The 14,367-nt window shown below is 34.3% G+C and overlaps 1 protein-coding gene across 4 annotated transcripts in view; it reads left to right on the forward strand.

Annotated features, from left to right (window-relative positions):
* Positions 1-1,708: 1,708 nt before the first annotated feature.
* LOC125647493 (sonic hedgehog protein-like) overlaps positions 1,709-14,367 on the forward strand; it is a 73,319-nt gene continuing 60,660 nt past the window's right edge. Inside the window, exon 1 of one of the 4 annotated variants that reach the window (XM_056139790.1) lies at positions 1,709-2,210. The gene's annotated coding sequence lies outside the window, so the exon portion shown is untranslated. Of the gene's footprint in view, positions 2,211-4,280; positions 4,560-14,367 lie in introns of those variants that run through there. The other 3 variants (XM_048874172.2, XM_048874176.2, XM_048874174.2) reach the window with 3 other exon arrangements.

The following is a 14,367-nucleotide window of genomic DNA, read 5'->3' on the forward strand; positions in this document are numbered from 1 at the left end:
GTGGGTGTCATGGAGTATCCAAGAATCTGGACAATCTGATAAAAAGATACAAAAACAAAACCAAACCACTTTACATTTCTGCTGCAAAATCATAACGTATATCACAATGATTTATATCAACATAAATGAATAGGTTTCACAATATTTAGCTTGGATCAGTTAACTATGTGTGAAGTTGCCTGAATATATCTGAATATATGCCCGAGATATATGCATGTTTTCAAACATTAACACATACTGAGCCACTGCGAACAAACACATTGTATCAACAACACCAATATAGATTTCTCCCTGAAATTAAAAAAAAATGCTAAGGTTACTAGCTAGGTCTGTATATGGGTTTCATTTTACTGATTATTAATGATTACCTTTCTTATGAAGAAGAACTGTTGTTATAACGAACTTTTTGAAAATATGAAACTGTAATGCATAACGCGTCAAAATGAAATTGAAATTGCCTCATTTCAACAATGATTTCTCGGTAATATTTATTATAAATTTCTAAAACAAAAATGGATGAATGTACTTGCCTCATTTTGATTCATTTCCTCGTCCACGAAGCGCTGCACTCAGGTATTGTATTTTATTGCTTTATGATCCATAATAAAGATGTGTCATCGCTTCAAGCTAACAGAAATACCCGCTAAGTATTGTTCCCACATCATAAATTAATTGTTTATGATTCTCTTCGATTTAACAACCGTTGACACCAACGAAAAAAGGCGGGCTATTTGAATTTTCCTTTATATTTAATGATAACTTCTGGTGTGAGGGAGTGTTTGGATGATACAGATTTCCCCCAGTAGTTACCTGTACGGTTATATTGCGTTGTATTTGTTTTGATTGTCCTGGTGTATCGCAATGCCGCACGTAGTTGTAGTTCAGTAAAGATTTAAATTGTATTTAGATAAGGACAACTTGGATGCAATTTGCGTGTAATAAATCTAAAAATAAAAATGAATGAATATTTTTTTTTTTAGATTTCTGTCTTCATGCTAACTTCCTGATATTTCAAAATTTGAAATAGCATATTATATAATGCAATTAATGTTAACACAACATATACATGTATAAACCTTTCAACTGCATCTAAAGAAACGAAATCATACCAGAATAAGGATATGTATACATATATATGTCTGAAACCACTCATTCTAATAGTGACAATTTTCCAGGATCTGGCAGTGCGCCTTCGTACTTTTAAAGATTTCATGATAAAATTTAAATCGACAAATCAGTGAAAAAACTCCTTGTAAGCAGAGATGTATATATTGTGCTTCAAATTTTAAGAGAGTTGTAGCATACTCTATGTTGTATGTTGAGTCTGATTAACGATTTTTTGTCGACACGAAGAAATTTTGGAGGATCGTAAAGAGAACGCAATAGAAATTCCACTGCTTCCTGATTCATACGACTTTACGACAAAGGTGCAGCCAGACTTTTCAGAAGGGATAAACAGACAAGTTACGCATAATAAAAATCAGTTTCCGAAACTTTAATATATCAGTTTATGTCTAATAGAGGTTGTTATCACCCTTTTATGTATACACCTGTTGTCACATTCAATTACGGGTACATTAATGTAACCGCGCATTAAATGAACTGTTTTATTACAAATTCTTTATGGATTTTATTAAGATTACAAGAATAGTTATGTATCCTAAAAAAGTCACCATTGTTCAAGAATTCAATGCCGAGGAAATTCAAATTTTAATAAAGTCATAAAGTTTTCATTTGTGGATTTTGATCTTTATCATAGGAATGTTTTGCAGGCCTTTTTTAAAGGAAGGGTGAAAATTAAAAGCGATAATTAACTATCATCAGGTGCGCTTTGTAGTGTTTTTTTCTTGTTGTCGTTTAGGAATAGATCTCGGATGAAGTTGAGAATTGGACCTTATCCTTAGAATATTTTTTGTATGACACTGGGCTTAAAATGAAGATGTAACTGATACGTGTATTTGACACGGGGATGATTGGCGAGAGACAGTCATAAAAGTTACGATTTTACCCGTCAAATTGCGTAAGCGTTATGAACCACTTAACTTACATTTTATTTCTGCGACGACTGTGAAATATCAACCGTTGGAAGGCGTTTTGGATTTACCTCTGTTAAATTTAAGGAATTTTACGAGAGGAATTGTGACTATCTGGGGTTCTGTATTTGCAATCCTTAGTTTCATTCAGGATTTAGTTTTATCGCAGCGTTCAAGGTAAGATTTTCATGTATTATAAAAATGAATGTAAAACCTATCAAGTTTCTAAAGTTGGATGCTAAGACACATGCCATGCGCTAAATAAAAAGTAGATATCAAAAGTTGTGTCCCAGGTGCAAGCATTTCTTTTGAAGAGAAAGTAAATTTTAACATTGCGATGAAAATCAATACACTGTTCAAAATTTAGTACTTTTTGTAATATCTCTGTAAACATTTTTTTTACTATCCCAATTCCTCCGAAATTTTGGAAGTTTATTTGAACGAAGAGCGTAATTAATCGTGAACTTCAGATTCGTGATGTAATCTCAATAATCGTGTGATGCCTATTTTTATATGGGGAAAGCATTACTAGGAAGCAATTTTTTATTCCGCTATATATATATATATATATATATAAAGCCTAAAACCAAAAAACATGTAGTCTGCGTTGTAAATACGTTTGTAGATTAGTGTAGTTGTAGTGCTAGATGTATTTATATGTAGTTTCTCTGTTAATATCGGCCACATTACGTAATTCTTTTCGTTTGTCCTGAAGAAGGGACGTCGTTGGTCATTTTAGTGCTGTATATATATATATATATATATATATATATATATATATATATAATATGGCGTTAGATTTACGTCATATTTTAAAGGACACCCAAAACGAACAATCATCCATATGACTGTCGTCCCAATTCCACGTTTCACTTCCAAGATACCCGAATTAATTCGGATGACATCGTTTTAATGCAGGCCTATCGTTGTGCATTGTCACCCCCAGTATGTGCATATGGTTAAAGGTGTTTGAGATAAGATGAGATACGGGTGGGCGGTTATTACTAATATTCACCAATTGACAGGGTGTAGACACATGTTGTCACCATTTGATGACACTTCAGTGATAAGACAAGAAATAGGAATTAAAACAACCCAGAAGATAAAGCTATTGCAGCAGGCAGGCACAACTCCAACGTACATTTTTCAAAGACTTTTCGCTTAGAGTTAAAGAAATTCGTTGGAATTCTTCGTTTTTCAGGTCATTGTAAAATTTCCATAAACACAGTTATAGATGTAAAAATGGACTACACGTTTGAAATGGTGTGAGAAAATTGAATTGTGAAGACGGCCGGTAAACTGTTAACTTCATCTACCGCCGGTGCTCCAATATTGTTGTTTTTTAAGTGATTCACATACCTTATATACTTCAGCTGTATTCTCGTAAAGTGCTTCATATAAGATAGATTGTGTTTCCTATGGTATGCTTGTTGTGCACACTGTATCTATACTCTCTGAGACTGTTAGAATCTTTTCCTGTTTATGAATGTGACCGACTCTCGGCAACCTTCTCTAGTACCTTTCACTGCATTTAGATAATGCTGTTCTGCCGGAGGTTGATGGATTTGCTTCCTTAATTATGTGTCAAGATCATGGTTTTATGCAGAGAAACAAATGTCGTCTTGACAATATCATGGCATGTTTCTTTTGGCAAGGTTACACTTACCCAGTTGGCAGTATTATCGCCTATTTGTCAATGGTTAGCTAGTTATTCCGTTGCCGTCTTCGTCTATACTTCGTAATTTAGAATAGCGTTTCGGTAACTTATTTTTATCAAATTATCTGCCTTTATGAAGTACAGGAAACATCAATTAATGGCATTGATACATTAAAAAAGGCACATTTCCTGTTATTTATAGTGCAGTTTCTGTATGGTACTTTTTGTTATTTAATCATATGCAGGATGTCTTGGTAACAATGTATCTTGCTTAGTCTTGTGTCATTTCACACTTTCATCTTCGATGAAACGAACAGTCCATAATACAAAAATCTCTTAACTATGCGACACCAAATCTACTTCCAAATACATATACAAAGGCGAGGAAATTTTTGTTGCAGCACCGATTAGTCCCCATATAATTAGCGTGAAAGTTAACCTGTAATTTAGTCTAGCGATCAGTAATGGTACACCCTATCTATCTTTATCCCTCTATAGAGCTGAAGAGGTTAAGGCGAACCGGGTCTGTCAATCTGAGGCTATACTTATCCGAAACTCTATCATTGACGAGACATACGATCTTCACAGAAGACAATAGAGAGCTGCACTGGCAATCGGTGACATTTCTATGCACATGACCACGAGTCATCTCAGTTTTTCACTGCAACCGTATTGGTTTTGTTTTTGCCTTGGGAAGATTTTGCGCAGTTTAACTTAGGAATTAGCATTATTGCAAAAAAATCGTATTTGGAAAGTAGTCCAATCGTTTAATATTGATACGTGTCCCCCAAGGAAAAGTCAACTTTTTGTACAGTTAACTTGTATAAAAGTTCCTGAGGTTTTACATTAATGTCGCTGTGGATTCTGAGGTAAGAGAATTCTGTAAATTTGCTTCTTAAAGTACATACTTTGTTTTCATTATGACATGCAATTGTATGATAATAGTCCTGAATAATTCTATCGTGTTAAGTCCCTCCAAAGGCATATAAGCTGATTAGCTTGAATTTGTGCGGTTTCAAGCAAAGTCTCGAGATGGTCAAAAACTCTATATTCCATTTGAGAACGATAGTTTTAAACCTTACGGGTACTTGCAGTCTTTAACTTGCATAAAAAAATGTTTATCGTTTCATCATTGAAAAATATATTACAGAGACCAAAGAACTCTCTATTGGTATTCATTTCCAACTTCTAAGATCTACAAAGGAAAACATGATAATGTTTTGATTCAAATAAAGTGATTAATTAAAGGAAAATATTATTTAAAAAACTATCATTTGTAAAAGATTAATGTATTTTTCATTAAAACCTGTCTGCATCTATGTTTTCTTTTGGTATATACATGAGAACACTAGTTACAAATCTTTTATTTATATTTCTTCCATTCGTTTATCGTCATTTGTGTATTTTTGTTTCGATCATCCGGTGCATGTTGATGAGAAATTTTTGTTTTAATCTCTTTTCGATTTCAAGAAATCAAGCGTTTTTATTTCTTAAAGTTTGAGAACAGAATCAGATAATTGGCTCTCTATCCTTTGCGGTTCCTTATCTTTACCTACAAACTCGTAGGATCGTCGACTGCCAAGCCATCCGTTTCCCCTTTTCCTTGCTGCTTTCATTTCGAATCATTTTTATTTAGATTTGAGATTAATTTGTGATGACTTTCAATACTTTGCTGTCTATATTGGTGCAACACTATTATGTTATAATAATGTATGATATTATAATATATTACAGAATTTAAATATGAATAGTTTATAGAGTTGACAAAGTCGACTTTAATCATTGAATATACGAATTAGAATTTGCGTATGAATAAAACATATTTTAAAGGTGTTAAATGCTAATCACAGCGCCCCGGCAGGGGGACTGACCTGAGCTGTTAACCGGTTTGGGACTGTTCTTTCATCATGCACATTAAAATGAAAGTCGCTGGTCTTTAATTCAATTTTGAGAAATATGTTATTTATCATATAACAAGGGTTATCATGAACAATGATGGAATAGCAGGCATAAATCTTCTTTCTTTCTGCAGATCAAAGTACATGCCGTAGATATATCTATACTTGAAAATGGATTATTATGTACTATCACACGTAATAAAGAGGGGGGGGGGGGAGAGAGTGGGTGAGGAGTTGTTTGCCTAATCATTTGGGATTACTGGTCTTTTTGATAAGACCCTTAAATTGAGGTCCCGTGTCATGGTAGGCACTTCAGCTGAAGAGCACGCGCCTCGAAATTGATGAAATAATCTCTACAGGACGTTAAACAGCAGTCTCTTGGAATAATTTAGACATTTCTATTTTATAAAACAAACCCTTCTATCTTCGCCGCTTTAAGACGGAACATGCTTCAGTGTACCGAAAACTTGAACAAAGTGTTTCCCCATAGGAGTGTGCATTAGATCTCAACCTTTACGCAGCTTTACAAAGGTCGTCCTCTCACAGTAATATATATACACACCTGTCAAAAATTTGTATATTCGTCAATCGTCACATTACAGAGGTTAAAACGGGTATAAAAATGGCGAAGGATAATATTTCTTTATCGTACGAAATTTACATGAGCATCGTTTAATGTATTCAGGTTTTGCAGACGATCATAAAAATTAGAAATGACGTTTATGCCTCCTTTATGTATAACATGATTGTAACCCTATGTCTCAGAATTGTGAAAAGGAATCTCTGCTTTTGTATATCAGACTCAAAGCACATCTCATATGAAATAATAAAACCTAATATATGGGAATCTGATTTTTAATTGACATCGATGAGTTTTGAATAAAGTATGCACTTTTTGACGAGTCGTCTGGTTTTCCCTTTTCTGTGTTGAATTCCCCCCTCTTCTCTTGGTACACGACAGTCATAAAACCCTGTTTGCTTGGTTGCTCAAAGTCTGTCTGAAGAAAGATAAAATCATCATATTGTGACAATATAACTGAAGCTTATTGCTAATTTCAGCCTCGTTATGATATGTGATATGACCTTAAATCAATGATAAAAAGGTGGGATGAAAGTGTCTATGCACAGATAATTAGACAATGTTCACAAGTTTGAACACAATTAATAAGCTACCATTTTTAACGACCAGAAAATCCTATAAGACATAAAGTGAAATTCTAACCAGTTATTATCTCTCCGTAACCTTTGTTAACTTTCCTAGGTGTGTAATTTCATGTAACAACTAACAGTTGTTGGCCATTGTGGTATTAGTGAACGTTTAAGACTCGGTTTGATATACATTGTTAACGTTGTTGAATTCCCATCACTTTTTAAAGAGTGAAATAATTTTATGTCTGGTCTAATATGACTCTGCCTCAAACGTAAGATAAAGTGGATCGGTAAGCACAGTAGTAGAGACATTTAAGATGTTCATGGAATTTCTTGATAAATTATTACAGATTAAGTAATGCATGATTTTTTAATATTTTGTTTAGATATACTGTACAATGTAGACAATAAGTTACAGGCTGGTATATACCTGTACAATGTAGACAATAAGTTACAGGCTGGTGTATTGCCTTATGATCGAGGTTTTCAAGAAATGAGAGCGTACAATGAGTATTTTGAATTCAGATATAATTACTCTCACTCATAAATTGTATGAAAAAACTATATTTTACCCTTATCATCCACCGAGTCATCATACTTTTATTTGTTTGTTAATTATTAACGTCACATTCGAGAAGTTTTCACCCATAAAGGGGCGTGACTTAGTTTTAGCTGAAGTGCCACAAACTTTGATCCATGCATGGAGCTGAAGACCGCAGCAGTAAGGTGTTTTTTTTAAATCGCGCCAACGCCTATATGATAAGGGACGTTTTAAAGACCCGTGAATTTTGCTTCTAATCACCACCTATTTTAGTCGTTCTGGGCCATCAGAATAGTAAAATAAAGAGAACATCGGAACGAAAATTTTTGGGTATGTTAAGAAGCAGTCGGAGTCACAGAGGGATATTTATTGCTAAAACGCTACAAATGAAAAAAAAATTACCTTCCATATGTACAAGTTACAAAATAGCTCTGTTTTATTATACATATGGTAGATAATTGTAATTCTGTGTTGGTCAATGAAATAAATATAACGAGCATTAGAAATCTTATATCAATTATCTTTTATGCGCAAGATGCATATTATGATTTCTACGATGTAGACCCACAATGCTAATAAAGTATTGAAAATAGTTTCCCATAGTTTCTTTTAGGGTAAATCGTTTAGTAATGGTTGTTGGCTTATTATCAGACAAAATACCCGCCCGCGATATTTCAGTGGTGAAGCGGACCGAGCTTGTGAGGACCGCATCCGCTCAAGAAGTGGGGGCGGACATAATCCCTGATGTTCAGTCAATAATCTTTTAATTCGATACTTTTTATCTGGACGGAGAAAATTATTTCATTTTTATTTGGGAGGAATATTAATTTTTTTTTAAAGGGCACAAAATGTGGGGATTACCTGTAAAAACCCATGCAGATAGAGTCCGTTATAAAATACTATTTTATTATGAATTATATTCTTTAAAAATACCTGTATAAGCACTGTACATGAAACATGTGATAATAAAATTTAAAGGAATATCACACTGAACACTACCGACACTGTAGACGGATTCAGATATCGGTTTTGGCTGGGTATTACACTTGCTGCTTGCGCCACACCAACTAATTGATATCGTAGAGTATATTCTTATCCCATATCTGTCAGATTGATGCCATCCATTTCCATTCATAAAAAAAAACACCTCAGAAATAACAAGACATCCCTAAGGGTGAACATTACTCACATTCGTTCTGACGATTATTTGATATAATAAAGGGAACATATGACTCTATGTGCTTTATGTAGTTGTGTGTTAATTTTTTTTTACTGGTATCTGCAAAATAATTCACCAAAATGAAATATTTAAAATTCACCCAAATTAAATTTAAAAAGCAAATCCGCCCAAATGAAAGAAAGACATTTGGAGAAATCTTCTCAAATGAAACGTACCTGTTTTATCATTATACATTTTCTTATTCTAACTTTATATGCACATGTATTTCTAACTCTTTGGAAGCGTGCATTCATCTACATTTCCCGTAGCACACAATGTGCTTACACTCACCATTTCTATTTGTAAACAAATGTGACGTCACGATTAAGTAAGTAAAGTAGTCCCCGGGCTTTTATAGCTGCTTAATCATGTAATACCCAATACTGCGTAATTCTTAGTTAGACTGATTGTCACGATAGAATTTTAATGAACACATCAAGAGTTAACTGGTGAATCCCTTGCATTTTGACAAATTGTGCAATTCTTGAATATATCTATCATTCTAAGCATTGCACCTGTAATACATTTGTATCTAGGAAAAAGTATTCGAAATATACGTGGCATTGGTAGGGTTCGCGAAGCAGTGCTTAATGGCAAATATTTCATGTCGTCTTGTTAATATCTGGTAAAATCGCTATATACAGATGAGAAAAGAACAAAACTATTGATAGAGCATGTCGCGTTAGTGGATATTGTTAATAAAATAACAGAACGGCCATGCAAAATTAACTGATAAAACATTACGTCATTTAATAAAGTCTTGGAACATGACAGTTGTGAATTTTATATTTGTTAAATAAATTATTATTGAATATATGTATTGTAACAGGATTGTTACTATAGAAAGGACACATCATGTCTCGCAAATGTTGTTCTTTTTCTCTCCAATGGTCCCCATATCGATTGTTTCTTTTTACGTCTCGTCGAGAATTTTTCACTTCTATTGACTTAGCGTTAATTCCAAGCCAATAGTTGTTAAAAATATTCCTTGGTTTTTGTGCTCATTCAAATTACATATAACTCGAGATTTTTTTTTTTTTTTAAGTTTACATTAGCGTCACGTGTTTTTACCCCTATTATTATTTATTTATATTCGATCGGTAGTACATGTATCATGTATATTGAAGGCAAGAATGGAAGCAACTTTCAAAGCAGACTTCAGAGGGGTGTAACATTTCACAAGCACCAGTTTTTACCTGAAATCGTCTTTTATCAATTAAAACTGAAAAGTGTGGTCACGTTTACATTATCTAAACATGCCTAACCAATGTGTATATCACATCGAAGAAAGTATGTACAATAATATTTTGAAATTGAAACTTGAAATTTATACCTCATATTGCGAAAAATTGCAGATTTTACGAAAAGTTATTGAGAAAAAAATTAAACATCTGATGGACTCTTTTCATGATCTACTGATCGGAAGCCATACACGTTACATGTAAGCCATTTAACTTATATATTCTATGACTGATGTTTTATTTAAGACACCGATGTTTCAAAACGAAGTCAGCCATTTTTATGCGATGTGTGGTACCACCTTAATTGCTATTTATTTAACATAACGGAAGTGTAAACATTCAGCGAACTATATCTACAGTGTGCAGACCATAGTCATTGTTAATGATCATTGTGTATCCAGTACTCCATGGTAGTTTTTTTTTAAATATATATTTTCCTTTTTTATCTGGACAACAATGTGATGTTAGATATCAAATTCTAATACAGTTTTATCTATTTTTTAAAAAGAGATATGGTAAATCATATTAGATCATCTTTAAAAGCAGACATCGTAGACGAGCAATACAAATATAATGCACACCGTACCACACACAATCGGGAAGGAATACGCACGCAATCGCTCTAATCTTCTCAGAGAAAACTGATCTTTTACAATAAGATCGGATTAGAAAGACCGACGGTTCTTAAAACTCGGTTTTCTTAACGTATTCTCTTAAGAATACCTTGCCTATCTATCTGACAGTGTTAACACAAGCGTTTCAACATAGTGAAGTGCAATGTGTGTTTAGAGAATAAAAATACCTGTTCTATTCTTTTTATATTTCTGAAGTTTTAGAAAATCCTAATCGTGCGTCGAACTTTCTGTACACCAAACGTCTGTACTTTATCTATATGTGAGTTAATGGTTTTCACCTAGTATACTGGTTAAGCACCTGGAGCTACAATTCTTTGTCATATTGGTGTTTTCCAGTATGACTTTGAAAATAGTTTAAGAATATACCTATTTCAACAATATTGATAGATACATTGTAACTTATCTTAAAGGCATTAAATTTCAATCAGTTCAATGTGTTCAGTGTCATCACCAACCAAGACCTTTCCTCTCTTTCCCATGGCGACATACGACATCATTTCTCTCCATTAATCTCACAATGCAGTTTTCTCCTTTCATAGAAGCACACAACGGCCTGTAAACGGAAAATGAAACATCTGTTGTAAGACATATTTTCTAATAAAGGATAGTGACTTCAATCAATTTAAAGTGTTATCAAGGATAATGGCTGAATAAATTGTTAGACACGTAGTTTTACAAATAATGGATATATTTTTAAAATTCTATTTCCCAAGTCGTTCTTTAATCGTATGATTCTGACCTTCGTCTGAAATGGTTAAATTATTTTTGTACGGGATATTACTAATCATTAAACCCCATTTCGTTTCAGGTTTGTTTTGTAAATTAAAATGGTGGATATACAAAATACACTGTATCACGCCACCATGTATAGGGAAACAAATCACTAAAAATTAATTTGTTAACAGTCGGAAATGTTTTATGTTATATGCCTCGTCTTAACCGCCGTAAAATGGCTGAAATGTTGCCAAAACGGCGTAAAACATCAATCAATCAATCGTCTGCAAGTACAGCCTAAACGGCATGTTTTATATTTTGTCACCGCTAACAAAACTACCCTCATAACCATATATTCTAACATGTAAAAAGCCAGGAGTATATGTACATGGGGTTTCAGTCACCAATCTAAATTAAAAGGTTCACATAAGATGTCATATCTTTCATCAAATTGTACAAAAAACCGTATTATTGCGGAAATGAGAGGTAGTATGTAGTACTTCTGAATGTCTGCAGGTTTCTTCTTAGATCCCGCACCTGTGTTTTCAGTCCTTGGGGTATCTAAAGATCTTCATACAGCATAAAAGATTCAGTTGAAAAGTATTTGAACCCACCCACAACCTAAACACATCATCACAAATTTACTGCAACTTCATAGTGATACAGCTTGAAACCAAAAACTAGCTTCAGTTCTTGTAACAGTAGCGCTCTGGGAAATTATTGGGACAGACCAAAGAAGTACAGACCCACCCCTTATAAAAAGAAACTTCGATTACGGTGCAGGAAAGTCTCTACCAAAATTGTACATTTCATGATCCCCGAATTAGAGGTTTTAACTCCAGGGTGGGACCAAATTTGGTATATAGTGCTTTATGTGTTAAACATTTAAATAACATCTTTAATGCTATTAATACTAAGTTGAAACTATATGGATATGTAGAAGAAACAGGTTGTCCTTTACCAAAATTGTAAATTTCATAATCCTTTGGGTAGGGCATTTGGTACCAGGGTGGGGGCAAAATGGTCAAAGTGACTAAATGGGTGCATTAGCAACATTTGCAACTTCTTGATTACTCTTCAAATTCATTTCAAATTTGGTATGAAGCATCTTTGAAACAAGGGGACATAAATTTGAAATTTCAAGATTCGTGCTGCCCCGGGGCACAAAAACTGCCAAAATTGACCGATTTAAAAAGCAAAGGCCTAAATTTGAAGCCCTTCACCGGTCTTGAGGACGTCTCCATACGAGTGAAAAATTCTCGAGAGAGACATTAAACAAGATACAATCAATCAAAAATCTTCTTTTCTACAACTACACAGCTAAAAGAAAACCAAATGCATAGTCACGTAGAGTCGGAAGGTCTCAACTAGAGTTGTAAATTTCCTGATCCTCGGGGTAGAGATTCTGACTCCAGGGTGTTACCAAGCTTAGTATATTATGCTTATGTGTAAAATATATAATTAACAGCTTCTTCAATGCTATTCATACTAAATTGAAACTATATTATATATTTAGAGGGAGCAGATAGACCTTTACCATTATCCCTATATTTTGGTTCTAGGTTGGGGTAAAAATGGCCATTATAATTATGTTCTTTATTGTTAAAAGACTGTTTCTTTAATTTTGCAGCTACTGTACAAAAATTGTGAATTTCGCAAAGTTCTGACTCTAGGGCAGGCCCAAAATAGTCATATAGTGTTAATATAACATATATTATGTTAAGTTATCCATCAGTATGGGCACTTTAAGAGGTATTTGTATTTTAAGAACATATATTGTGCTGTACTGCTGCTGAATATTAGAATTTAGCTTAGATATTCAGAACAGGAAAATTATTACAGATTCTATAGCCCTTGTGACTAGTGATACTTATAACTAATACTCAGGTGAACAATAAGGCCTCTGGGGCTCTCGTTCATTTTCTATTGATTATTATTGGTAGGAATATATATATATATATCTCCGTGTGCATATTTTTCTACGCCGTAAATGGGAAGGTTTTTATTAGGGCTGGAGGATCTGTAGCTCTCTGCTCTGTACGAATATTTCCCAGAGAGATAGATATTTGCAGCTTACATCTTTATACATTTGTACCTTATCCCAGTTGCTATTTACCATGATTACCATAGCAATGAATCAACAGTTTGAAATATGGCAATTTTACGCTACTTGGAATCCCCTTTTGTGACTTTTTGCACCAACCTAGATCATCAATGATCATATACAATACTGTATTCCTAGACTGACGTCAAGCCTTGATGGATACGGATCAGTACCACTTGCTTGTCATAAGAGGCGACTACAATGGGCTCTCCATCGGATGAGACCGCAAAAACATGGGCTCCTTGTCACAGCAGGTATGGCCTGATAAAGGTCCCTCCCTACTCAAAGACCGTAAGCGCCGAACTTAGGCCTAAATTTTGCAGTCCTTCACTGGCAATGGTGATGTCTCCATATGAGTGAAAAATTCTCGAGCTGGACCTTAAACAATATACAATCATTCGCGGAATTTGTAACCACGTCCGAGTTCGGCACATGCTCATCTTCATTTTCGGCGCCATTTAAGAAATTATTACCATTTTCATCAAAACACATTTTTAGCGTTTTGATGTTTCCTCATGGGAAAGAATACACACAAAATCCATCAAATCACATCTGCATTATTGGGAAAAGATAGGGGAAACATTTGATTTGAAATACATGTACCTCTATTAGATTGTGTGAAAGCGCACCTAGACTGCTGGAAAAACCACCAGAGGTTTACCGCTGTAGGATACACCAATCTCCCAAACCCTAGTGACGGATGCCTGAAGGATACGTCACCAATCTCTCAAACCCTAGTGACGGATGCCTTAAGGATACGTCACCAATCTCCCAAACCCTAGTGACGGATGCCTTAAGGATACATCAATCTCCCAAACGCTAGTGACGGATGCCTCCACGACCGGTTAGGGAGCGCATCTTGGTCAGCTACAAGTATTGGGTGATTTGGTCAGAAGATCTAGCTTGTCAACACATAAATTATTTAGAAATGATTGTTGTATTTCTGACAATCCGGCATTATGAAGTAGTATTAAAGAACCAAAAAAATATGGGTCATTCTACTGTAATGACGTTCATGAACAAAGAGGGGATGCATTTTCCATCTTTATACTTTTCAGTCTTTAACATGTTCCTAAGGTTCATGAAGAACAATGTTTTATTAACTCCTCAACTCATAGCATGAACATTCAATGCGTTAGTAAGACCTTGTTTCGAAGGTCTAAAATATTACCAACA

The sequence above is a fragment of the Ostrea edulis genome, chromosome 6 (assembly GCF_947568905.1).
Source record: "Ostrea edulis chromosome 6, xbOstEdul1.1, whole genome shotgun sequence".
Lineage (NCBI taxonomy): Eukaryota > Metazoa > Mollusca > Bivalvia > Ostreida > Ostreidae > Ostrea > Ostrea edulis.